Below are 10771 nucleotides of genomic sequence, written 5' to 3' on the forward strand. Positions count from 1 at the left end.
CAGCTTGCTCAGAACAGTGCAAATTTCACTGACCTAGTGGCACTACTAACGGAATCCCCTTTTATGCATCAAAGTAGTTTAGATAGTAAATTACATACCACCCCCAAGAATAATGAACCTAGAGCTTATTAGCTACTAACATACTAATGGTCTAAGGATGGCAGACTGGACAGTCCATGTTTATCAGATGAGCCATATAGACAAATCAGGCTACGTGTCTCAGATAGGCCAAAATGTTCTGCCACAACCACAACTCCCCAAGAAAGCAGCCCAAAGAGGCTTTTCAGGGGGAAAAAAAAACAACTATTATGCTTTTGGATTGTGGCCCTAATTAACATTAGACTCTAACTGTAACTGATTGGACCTGAGAATATACGAAGTTGACCATGGATGGTGTTACTCTTTGGGTGTATCCCACCAAGGTCCATGTGTTGAAGGTTTAGTCCCGGCCTATGGCACTCTTAGAGGTGGTGAAAACTTTGAGAGGTGGGTCCTCATGGAAGGTATATAGATCATTGGGGGCATAGCTTGAAGGGAATAGTGGGACACCCACTCCTTCCTCTTCCTCTTTTTCCTAGACATGAGGTGATGAGCTCTTTTACTCCTCCACATGCTCCCTGTCATTGTCATTTGGCCTCCCCACCAAAAGCCTAAAAGCAATCAACAGCCTGATCATAAGCTGTAATCTAAAAAATTGTGAGGGCTGGGGATGTGGCTCAAGCGGTAGCGCGCTCGCCTGGCATGCGTGAGGCCCGGGTTCGATCCTCAGCACCACATACCAACAAAGATGTTGTGTCTGCCGAGAACTAAATTGTGAGCCAAAATAAACCTTTTCTCCCAATAAGTTAATCATCTTGGGTATTTGTCACAGTGATGAAATGCTGACCAACACAGACAGTCTAAACATGAAGGAGATCAACCACTTTGGAGGTGACAGGTTTTCAACTTATTTCTTCCTTAATTCAAGAAGTATTTACCAAGTACCTATCTGTACCAGGTCCTCCATGCTGAATAGTGACAAATTAGCCTAACCATATGCTCCCTTTGGAGAGAGATGCACAGGGAGAAAGAAGCAGCACTGGGTACAATGGACTCCACTTCTGAGAAGGTAACAAAGGGTCACTGAAGTTCCTGTTTTATCTAGAGCCAGGAGACTGTCATTTTAGAACCTCTTGCTTCCCACCAAATATCTCAGTCATGGAAACACTGGGACCTTCTGTAACTAGCTTTGCGACTGCTAAAATGGTTTATCCTACCTCTTGATTCCCACATGCATCCTTAAACCAACCTCCATCTAAAGTTGTCAAATTTAGCAAGTAAAAACATAGGATGCTAGTTATATTTGAATTTCAGATAATGATTAACTTTTAGTATAAGAATGTCCCAGATATTGCATGGGACAAACCTATACTAAAATGTTATTCATTTGTCTGACATTCAAATTTGACTAGGGGTCCTAGATTTTGTCTAGTATCCTTACCACTATTGCATAAGGAGGTGTAGGTAGGACAGGTGAGGTCCATGGAGTATGATAAGAGTAATGCCAGTAGCTAAGGAATCTAATAGCAAGTCAGTTCTACTTCTGCTTCCATTTTCACCACCCACCAAACTTCAGTAAGATATTCCTGTCTGAGAAATTCTCCACATTGAGCCCATTTCCAGAATTCGGGACATCTCCTGCCCCATTGTTCCTATTTCTGATTTGGTCCTCTGAGTGTGGTTTAATGGAAAGAGCATTCAAAACTTAGCATTGCCATTCCTAGCCTGTGTGAGGCCTTTGCAAGTCTCTTAGAGACTTAGTTTCACCAAAGAATGTGGGAAGAATAATAATAGCTCACAGAGTTGTTGCAAGATGTAAGGTCTTTCCCTCCATCAGCATCAATCTACCAAAAACTTTCTATGTGCAGATTCAGCTCCCTACTGATGGTGATCAAGATTATGCTCCTTCCTTCAAGGATCCCACAGTCTAGTGAGACAAAGAGAGAGGAGAAGAAGAAGAAAGAGGAGGAGGAAGAAGAGGATGAGGAAGAGGAAAGAAGAAGAAAAAGAAGAGGGGGAGAAAGAGGAGGAGGAGGAAAAGAAGGAAGAAGAAGGAGGAAGAGATGTCATGGTAAAAGCTGTGATAGATGCAGAGAATGTCGGAAGCCCAGGGCCTGGCTCCTAACAATTGTTCAAGAAATGCTAGCTATCATTATTAGTCTCTATGGATGGATATCTGGGTCTCTCCTTTCTCCTTGCTCAACCTACTGACTTCCAAGGGCCTAAGGACCCCTCTGGTTTTCAGACCCAGAGTGAAGCCCCTTTGCCTGATCTCCCTGACACCTTGGGCTGTCTTTCCAGACCTCCCTCTTTGATGCTCCATCCTACTCACCTGCCAGGACCTCCTGGTACCTCTCCAAGGCTCCTCCATGATAGCCTCCTTCTCTAATGGCTAACTCTCTATCAATCACTTACAACTAACTGGCTTGGACTTTCTGGGCTCAGGCATCCAGAGTAGAGATGGTCCAAGAAAGGCAATTCCACTGTGCCTTCACTTAGGCAAAAAAAAAAAAAAAAAAAAAATGCCTGTGCCATAGAACAGTGGCCTTTTTTTAGCAAGACCTTATGCATGAGGGCAATCATTATGTGACAAGCCTAGCGGAGATGTTAAAAATGTATAGGAGTGTCAGGGATGGAAATAACAAATGATCCAGGTTTTCCAACCAGGAAGTGGGTTGATGCATGTAGCTACCTCTTTAATTCTGCTTCAACTTTCGAGTTTCTGGGTTGGCTCAAGCAATGTCAAAACCTGCGGCTGCAGCACCGGCAGCTTGAGAGTAGGAGTGTCAATGCAGATCTATTTCTGTGGCAAGTTCAGTACAGGCTGAATTTAAAATATGAAAAAACCCAAAGTGAGGCTCATGGCGGTGCCATGGAAGGGGTGGAGGGGAGGAACACAGGACTTTTCCAGAGGCACCATCAGCCTCCTCCCAACTGCAGTTTATTACAAACGTTTCTCTATTCCAGCTTCTAACATGATGTGCCAAGCTGAAAAAGAGGCAAATCATTGTGGGATTTTACTGTGCCTGCTTTTAGTAGCCAGCTCTGGTCGTGCCAAGGCTCCTATCCTCTCGCCAAATATAGAGTTGCAACACAGAGGGAATTGTCTTTTGCTGAGTGGAGAATGGCAAAGTCCCCACCAACAAACAGTTGAAGAACTAGGTCTTACTGCTCCGTTAGGAGTCCAAAAAGAAAAAGGAAGGGGAACTCGGCATTGCATTGCAGAATCACACAGGTCCCTCGAACACACCAGCCACAGAGGGAAGGAGGCTTCTAAGTGGCAGTTGATTTTTAACCCAAAAGCACCTCTACCAATAGCAGGAGCCTAACAACAAAGGACAAGATTTAAAAGACCCAATTATAAAATCAGCATTTGAAATGGAAGGCAGTCTTGATTGTGGGGTATTCATCCCTCCTGGCTGGGTGCTAATGCAGCCTCTGCCACACCCTTCCCAAGACAAAGCTAGTGGCAAAGCCCTTTGGAGGTGCTCTTGACTTACCCTGTCCCTTGCAGATGCTGATTTGGGCTGGACCTCCATGGTAGCCTAATGGCATTAGGAGCACCTCACTATGTCAGAACTGGCTTTGAGACACAGGAAGAAAACTGAGCTCTCCTGCTTATAGCCAGCAGGGAGCTTCTGAAGAAATAGCCTTTGACTCAGTGGGAGGCCCTTGTAACTATCTGCCTTTTATTGCCCGAGGTGGGCCCTGGGCCTGACATCATCTTTTGTCTGGAACAACCTTCTGATCTCATGCGTTTTGACCCAGGGATGGTTTGTGGTAGATGTTTTTTTTAATTTTGTGGTAGATGTTTTAATTAATTGTGGTAGATGTTCTAATTTTCCTTTCTCTTTAAACTCCTGGGTCTACTCATCTCTCCTCATGACAATCATCATGTTCTGACTTCCTTTCCTCATTGATTCAGCAGTGTTATGGCTTGGATATAAGAAGTCCCCCAAAAGCTCATGTGGCAACACAAGAATGTTCACAGATGAAATGAACAGGTCATGTTTTGCTTCACTTCACACTCAGAGCAGTGAAATTGGCCATCCATGGACAGAAAATCTGAAGCTGTGAGCCCAAGATAAACGTTTTCCTCCTCTAAGTTGTTCTTGTCAGGTATTTTGGTCACAGCGGTGAGAAGCTGACTAACACAATCAGCAGTAGGGATCATTCCCCCACTGAAAAACCTTAACTTACTTGGCCCTTATTGTCTATCATTGTGTCTTGCTGTGTGAGGTGAGGAACAACAGTGATGAACTCAGCATGTCTGTGACATCTTCAAAAATAAATTCTGTCTAATGAAGGAAAGCTCATGGAGGAGGTGATATACTCAGAGATTAGCTCTACTAGAATATGGCATAATACAATCTGGGAGTGAGTATAAAATTAAACTCTTTAAAACTGCTAAGGAAGGAAAAATGTATGCAAATAGCAGGCAACTTGAAAAAGCAACTAAAGCATCAAGATAAAAGATTTGGTCATTACAATTAAAAACTCAGTGAACTAGAGAAACAGCATGTTACACATGGCTAAAGAAATATTTAGTGAATTAAAATACAGCTCTGGGAAGATATGAAAGGAAGGCACAGAAAAATGAAGAGATAGAAAATAGAAAGTTTAAAGTAAGAAATATCTGGATGAATGGATAAAGAAAATGTCGTATATATACAATGAAATATTACTCAGCTATAAAGAAGAATGACTTTATAACATTAGTTGATAAATGGATGGATCTAAAAAATGCTAAGTGAAATAAGCCAATCCCAAAAAACCAAAGGTAAAATATTTTATGTGGTATGTGGGTGTTAATCCACAATGAGGAGGTAGAGGGTAAAAAATAAAAAAATAAATTGAAAAAAGAATGTAAATTCAGTGGAGTAGACAAAGAGAAATGAAGGAAAGGGGGATAGGAAAAAGAAAGAAAGTGGAATGAATCTGCATAGCTTTCTTATGTTCATATATGAATATACCACAGTGGATCTCACCATCCTGTACATTCATAAGAAATTAATTTTAAAAAAATAACTATGGGTAAATGGCAGAAAGATAAGCAAAAGGAAGAGTGTAGAGGTATGGAAAGAGAAGAGGAAGGAGAAGTACTAGGGATTGAATTAGAACAAGATATATGCCTTGCTTTTATAATAATATCAAAATGATAACCAAGAAAAAGAGATGTAAATAAATAAATAAATAAGCAAAATGAAAACCAACAGTGTTTAGGGTATATGAGAATGGATAGTTATTGCAATCATTTTGTAATAATAAAAAACTGAATGTTTAAAAAAAAATAGATATATCTGGAGAATAAAACAAGAAAGTCCCACATGATAGAAATTACAGGAATATAGAATAATCAGAATGGAAGAAAGGTAATCTTTGAAGGAGTAATAATTAAGAAAGTTTTAGAGTTGACTAAAAATATAAATTCTGGAATTTAAGATTTGGAAGCAAAAGAGATTGTCATGAAACCAAAGATAGGAATTTCCATAGTTAAGAACCATATCAAGTATCATATACAAAAACCAGTCTTGCACCTGTAGACATGATGGTGAATCTACAAAAATCAATGAATCTACAAAAATCAATGACACAGTATAAAAAATCTTAATAATATGAACCAGAGAAGAAAAACAGATAACTTAAAAAGAAACAATAGTTCTGTTGCTAGCCTGCTTCTCACCATAATAAAAGAAGCCAAAAGATAATGGACCAAGGTTTTTTAAATGCTAAGGGGAAAACTATCATTATAACCAGCAGGGAAAAGTTGGCACCATCAAGCTGGACAAGTTCAGTAAAGGGGCTGTGTCTACCAAAGTGGGGAAAAGCTGCAGGGAGATCAATGGGGAATGGTGTGGAAGCCCACAGTGAAGAACAGCTGGAGACAGGACCACTCCTAAACCTAAAGGAACAAGAGGAAGGAGCAATATTGGAGCCTGCAGAAGATGAAGAGAAAGTCCACTTAAAGGCAGTGTCAGCCTTTGGTCAAGGCAAACAGCCAACCTGAAGCGATCCATCAGAGAGCAGTAGAAGAAATAAATGTACCATGCCCATTCTTCTCCCTCCAACTTATTCCTCTCAGAGTCTTCCCTTGCTTTACCAAACAGAAGCCAAAGAGATTGTCTATTCTGTTTACAAAGATCAGCTTTATGAGTGGTGAATTGGATGCAGAAGGTGGAGAATGAGGCCAGATGGGACATGCAGGTCAAATCCAATACACTTGTCACTTGTCTTCCTAGAATCCTGCACAAAATGAATTATCCTTTGACTCTGAGGTCAAAGTAAAGATTTTCTTTTTTTTTTTTTTAACTCTGTATAGAACTTTATTTATTTATTTAAGAAAAATGGGCTGGGCACTGTGGCACACACCTGTAATCCCAGCAGCTCAGGAGGCTGAGACAGGAGGATCATGAGTTCAAAGCCAGCCTCAGCAACTAAGTGAGGTGCTAAGCAACTCAGTGAGACCCTGTCTCTAAATGAAATACAAAATAGGAGACATGGCTCAGTGGTCGAGCGCCCCTGAGTTCAATTCCCGGCACCCCCCCCCCAAAAAAAACACTTTTATATGAAAAAATTTTCAGCATTCTAGCAATTGAGGAAGTGCAAATCAGAAGTACACTGAAATTTCATTTCATTCCAATCAGAATGGGAATTATTAAGAACACAAACAACAATAAGTGCTGGAGAGAATGTGAGGGAAAAGATATACTTCTACCTTGCCAGTGGGACTAAATTACTACAACCATTATGGAAAACAGTGTGGAGATTCCTCAAAAAACTAGGAATGGAACCACCAGATGACCCAGCTATTCCCACTCCTCCGTATTTGTGTAAAAGAACTAAAATCAGCATACATTCACTTCAATGTTTATAGCAGCACAATTCACAATAGCAAATCATGGAATCAACCCCGATGCCCATCAACCAATGAATGGATCAAGAATTTGTGATACACACACACACACACACACACACACACACACACAAACAAACAATGGAGCTTTACTCAGCTTTAAAGAAAAATGAAATAATGGCATTTGCTGCCAAATGGATGGAAATGGAGAAAATCATGCTACATGAAATAAGTCAGACTCAGAAAATCAAGAGCCAAAGGTTTTTTTCTCATATGTGGATGCTAGAGCAAAATAAGGGAAAGAAGTTGGCAGCAAAGGAGATTGAAAAAATGTCATAAAGATATGATAAGACAGTGGAGTAAAGGAAGGAGAAGAAGAAGGAGGGAGGAAGAAAGGAAAAGGGATAGAAATATGGAATGAAATAAACAATAGTTTTTTACATATATGTATGCCATTACCAAAAATAATCTTACCTGTGTGTGTGTATAAAATCAAATTCCTTGCATATATGGTTTAGATGAACCCAAATTCTATATATAATACTCTAAAAATAAAACATAAAAAAAGATTTGCCCAAAGACTGAGAGAATTTACTATACCAGAAAGCTGAAATAACTGCTCAAGGACTCACATTCTTCAAAATGAAAAAAACAAATGCAAAATAAAATAACAGATTAAAGAAAAATTATTAAGCAATAACATTTTTGAACATGCAGTAATTATATGCAAGTATAGACTGCAAATTCAGTAATAGTAATAATGACTAATGATAGGGAAAATAAAAGCAAGGCTGAACAATGATTTTGCACATAGAAAAAAAGTAGTGAATGAAATTATAGCTTTGTGTTTTAGTCGACTTCTTAGCCACTATGCTTAAAAGATCTGACCAGAACAATCATAAAGGAGGAAAAGTTTATTTAAGGGCTCACAGTTTCAGAGGTCTCAGTCCATACATATACAGCCAGCTCCATTCACCAGAGGATCCAGATAAGGCTGGACATCATGGTGGAAGAGTAAGGCAGAGGGAACCAGCTCACATGATGATCAGAGAGCAGAGAGAGAGAGAAAGAGACTCCACTCTCCAGATATAAAATATATACCCCAGAGCCATACTCCCAATGAACTACTTCTTCCAGCCACAAGGGACCTGCCTCCAGTACCACTCAGTTAATCCCATCAGGAATAATTACTCTGATGAGGTGAAGGCTATGACCCAATCATTTTTTCCTCCAAACCTTCTTGCATTGTCTCACACATGGGCTTTTTAGGGGACACCTCATATCTAAACCATAACACATTATAATATTAGTGTTGATCAAAGGTAGGATAGAGGTAGTGATTAATGTTTTTACATAACCTGTGGTGTTAAAAATGTTATGGTAAACACAAAATGAACACTAAGTTAAGAATGAAGATGTTTAATTTCTAAATAAGTAAAGGGGAAATAGAAAATGGCCCAAAATGCTATTAATCCAGTAAAAATCAGAAAAATGAGAAAAATAATGTGGTGAATGGAAGATACAAAATAAGATGGTAGAAATAAATTCGAAGACATAAATAAAGGACCTGTGGCAAGACCTGGGGGCTTCCTTGGCAATTTAGTGAGACCTTTTCTCAAAAGTAAAAATAAAAAAGGACTAGGGATGTAGTCAGGGGTAGATCATCACTGGATTCAATACCTAGTATCACAAAAAGGAGGGGGGCAACAGTGAATATATAAGAAGATAATTTAAATGTGTTTCTGATTAAAAGACAAAAGGAATGACCTACTATGGCTCTTTATTATCTTTCCATACACTTTTGCTATGATGTATGCAAGGCTCTGCTGGCTCTGACTTCTACGGGATCCTTTTGACTGCAACTGAAATACAACTCCAACTTGCTTAGGCAAAAAGGGAAGGGAATTATTTGTTTACTTACACAGCCTAGCCCAAGAGAATAACACGTAACTGGCACTAGAAGCTCAGACAGCATGAAGCCTGTCCTCCCAGGAAGCCAGGCCTGAATGCCCCACTTAGAACTCTGTACGGCTCTTACAGGGTTCAGCGAACTTCTTAAATATAACATATGATAGCGAGTGGTTCCTCTATTGCTACCACTGTTCATTTACATGTCTGTGTCTCAGTCCTAGTTACCAAATCCTTTCAGAACAAATACTGTGTACTCTCCTTCATCTTTATGGCCTCATTCCCTAGCACAGTTCCTGATACATAGTAGTTAGTTAATAAATATTTAGTTGGAAAAAGAAGGATGGTTGTCTGGGATGGTTTCATTTCTAAACATATTTTCTTTGCCCTGTTAGAATGTCATCTTCTTGGGGAAGGCTCATTTTGTTGATTTCTACATTCAGTAACTGTGCTTGACATACAGAGACACCCTATAAAGACTGAATAATATATATTAAGTAAAAAATACATAATGAATGGGGGGAAAAAAACGATTGCATTAGGCAGCTTTCCATTACTGTCCCAAAATACTCAAGATAACCAACTTGTTAAGAAAGAAGATGTCCTTTGGCTCAGAGCTTCAGGTTTCAGTGCATTGTTGGTTGCCAGTCTGCTTTGGGATCTCTAGAAGGGAGTACATGTTAGAACAAAGCCATTTAGCTCCTGATTGGAAAAATAAAAAGAGAAAGAGGAAGAAACCCAGGTCCCACAATTTCTTCAACAGTGGGCATTTGAGCAGCATTCTAGATTCAAACTAGAGCAGGGATTTTCTTCCTTCTTTTTAAATGGAACTGAAATGTACAGATTAAATGCTGTTTGGTATGGGCTGCTTTAAATTTTCAAGGTAGCCTGAGGTTGCTACAAATGTGCTTTGTACCAACCACTGTGGTCAGCAAGTGCTGACTCAGCTTGTTCAGAAGTGAATAGAGCAGTGTGCTCCTTCTACATTCATGTAGACCCAGTCTGTCCACACAAACATGAGCTCACTGTCCACTGGAGGCATTCCTCACCACACAGTGCAGTGGTGCCTCGGTCTTCTCTACACGGATACTTTCGAGCTGCATCTGTAATTTTTAATGCTACCACAAGTCAATCAACAAAGTCTATTATCCATTTATCCTAATACTATTCGAAAGACGATATTGATTGAACTTGACAACATTTAAGTAGATCATTAATTTGTAGAATTAGCAAGAGTAGAGGATAAAAAGGCATCAATTAGTAGAAATGGAGGCAATAATATAAAAGATGAGCAAAGGCTCGGGTTGAGTGAGGCATAAGATTAGCAAGGGCAAGGCAAAACTTGTCTGGTAAGCAAATTCTCACTCTCCTTGTATCTCCACCTTCCTATTAGACATTAAAGGCACTTAATTAAAACCAGTGAAGAAATTATTGCAAGGAAAAAAAATGGAGTGCACCAGATATAAATAGAATTGTAAGTGCCTTAGAAAGCCTGCCTAGAATAGTTTTTTTCCAAGCTTGTCAAGTTTCAGAGCTCACAAATCTCCTCACACAGCTCAGCTCCCGTTTTGGTTTCCCATCCCCCTGCCCCCGACTGCTCTTCCCAGCCTCCTGAGAAGGCATGTATTTCCATATGCTTATTGTGTGTCTCATAAAATGTATTTCCTCTATATGAAAAATGTATGAGACACATCATACTGTGCAAAACAATGTCTCCAAATTGGCCAATTATATTTTGTGCAAGTTCAGAATTGTTCATGATGTTTCTAATACACTGCTTCTGGCTGTAGGGACTGTGTTCTGCATAGTTAAAACAGAGGACTTGATAGCTTAATTGTGCTTAATGAATGAAAAAAGTGTTTAAAAATAACATGGAGAGTGATGCCAGTGTTTTTGTAAAGGTCTACTTTAGCATTTTCAAATTACATAACCCTTTTGAGAGAAAGGGGAAGCATGTAATTTTTAAACTGT

This window comes from Ictidomys tridecemlineatus, chromosome 6, assembly GCF_052094955.1.
Source record: "Ictidomys tridecemlineatus isolate mIctTri1 chromosome 6, mIctTri1.hap1, whole genome shotgun sequence".
NCBI lineage: Eukaryota > Metazoa > Chordata > Mammalia > Rodentia > Sciuridae > Ictidomys > Ictidomys tridecemlineatus.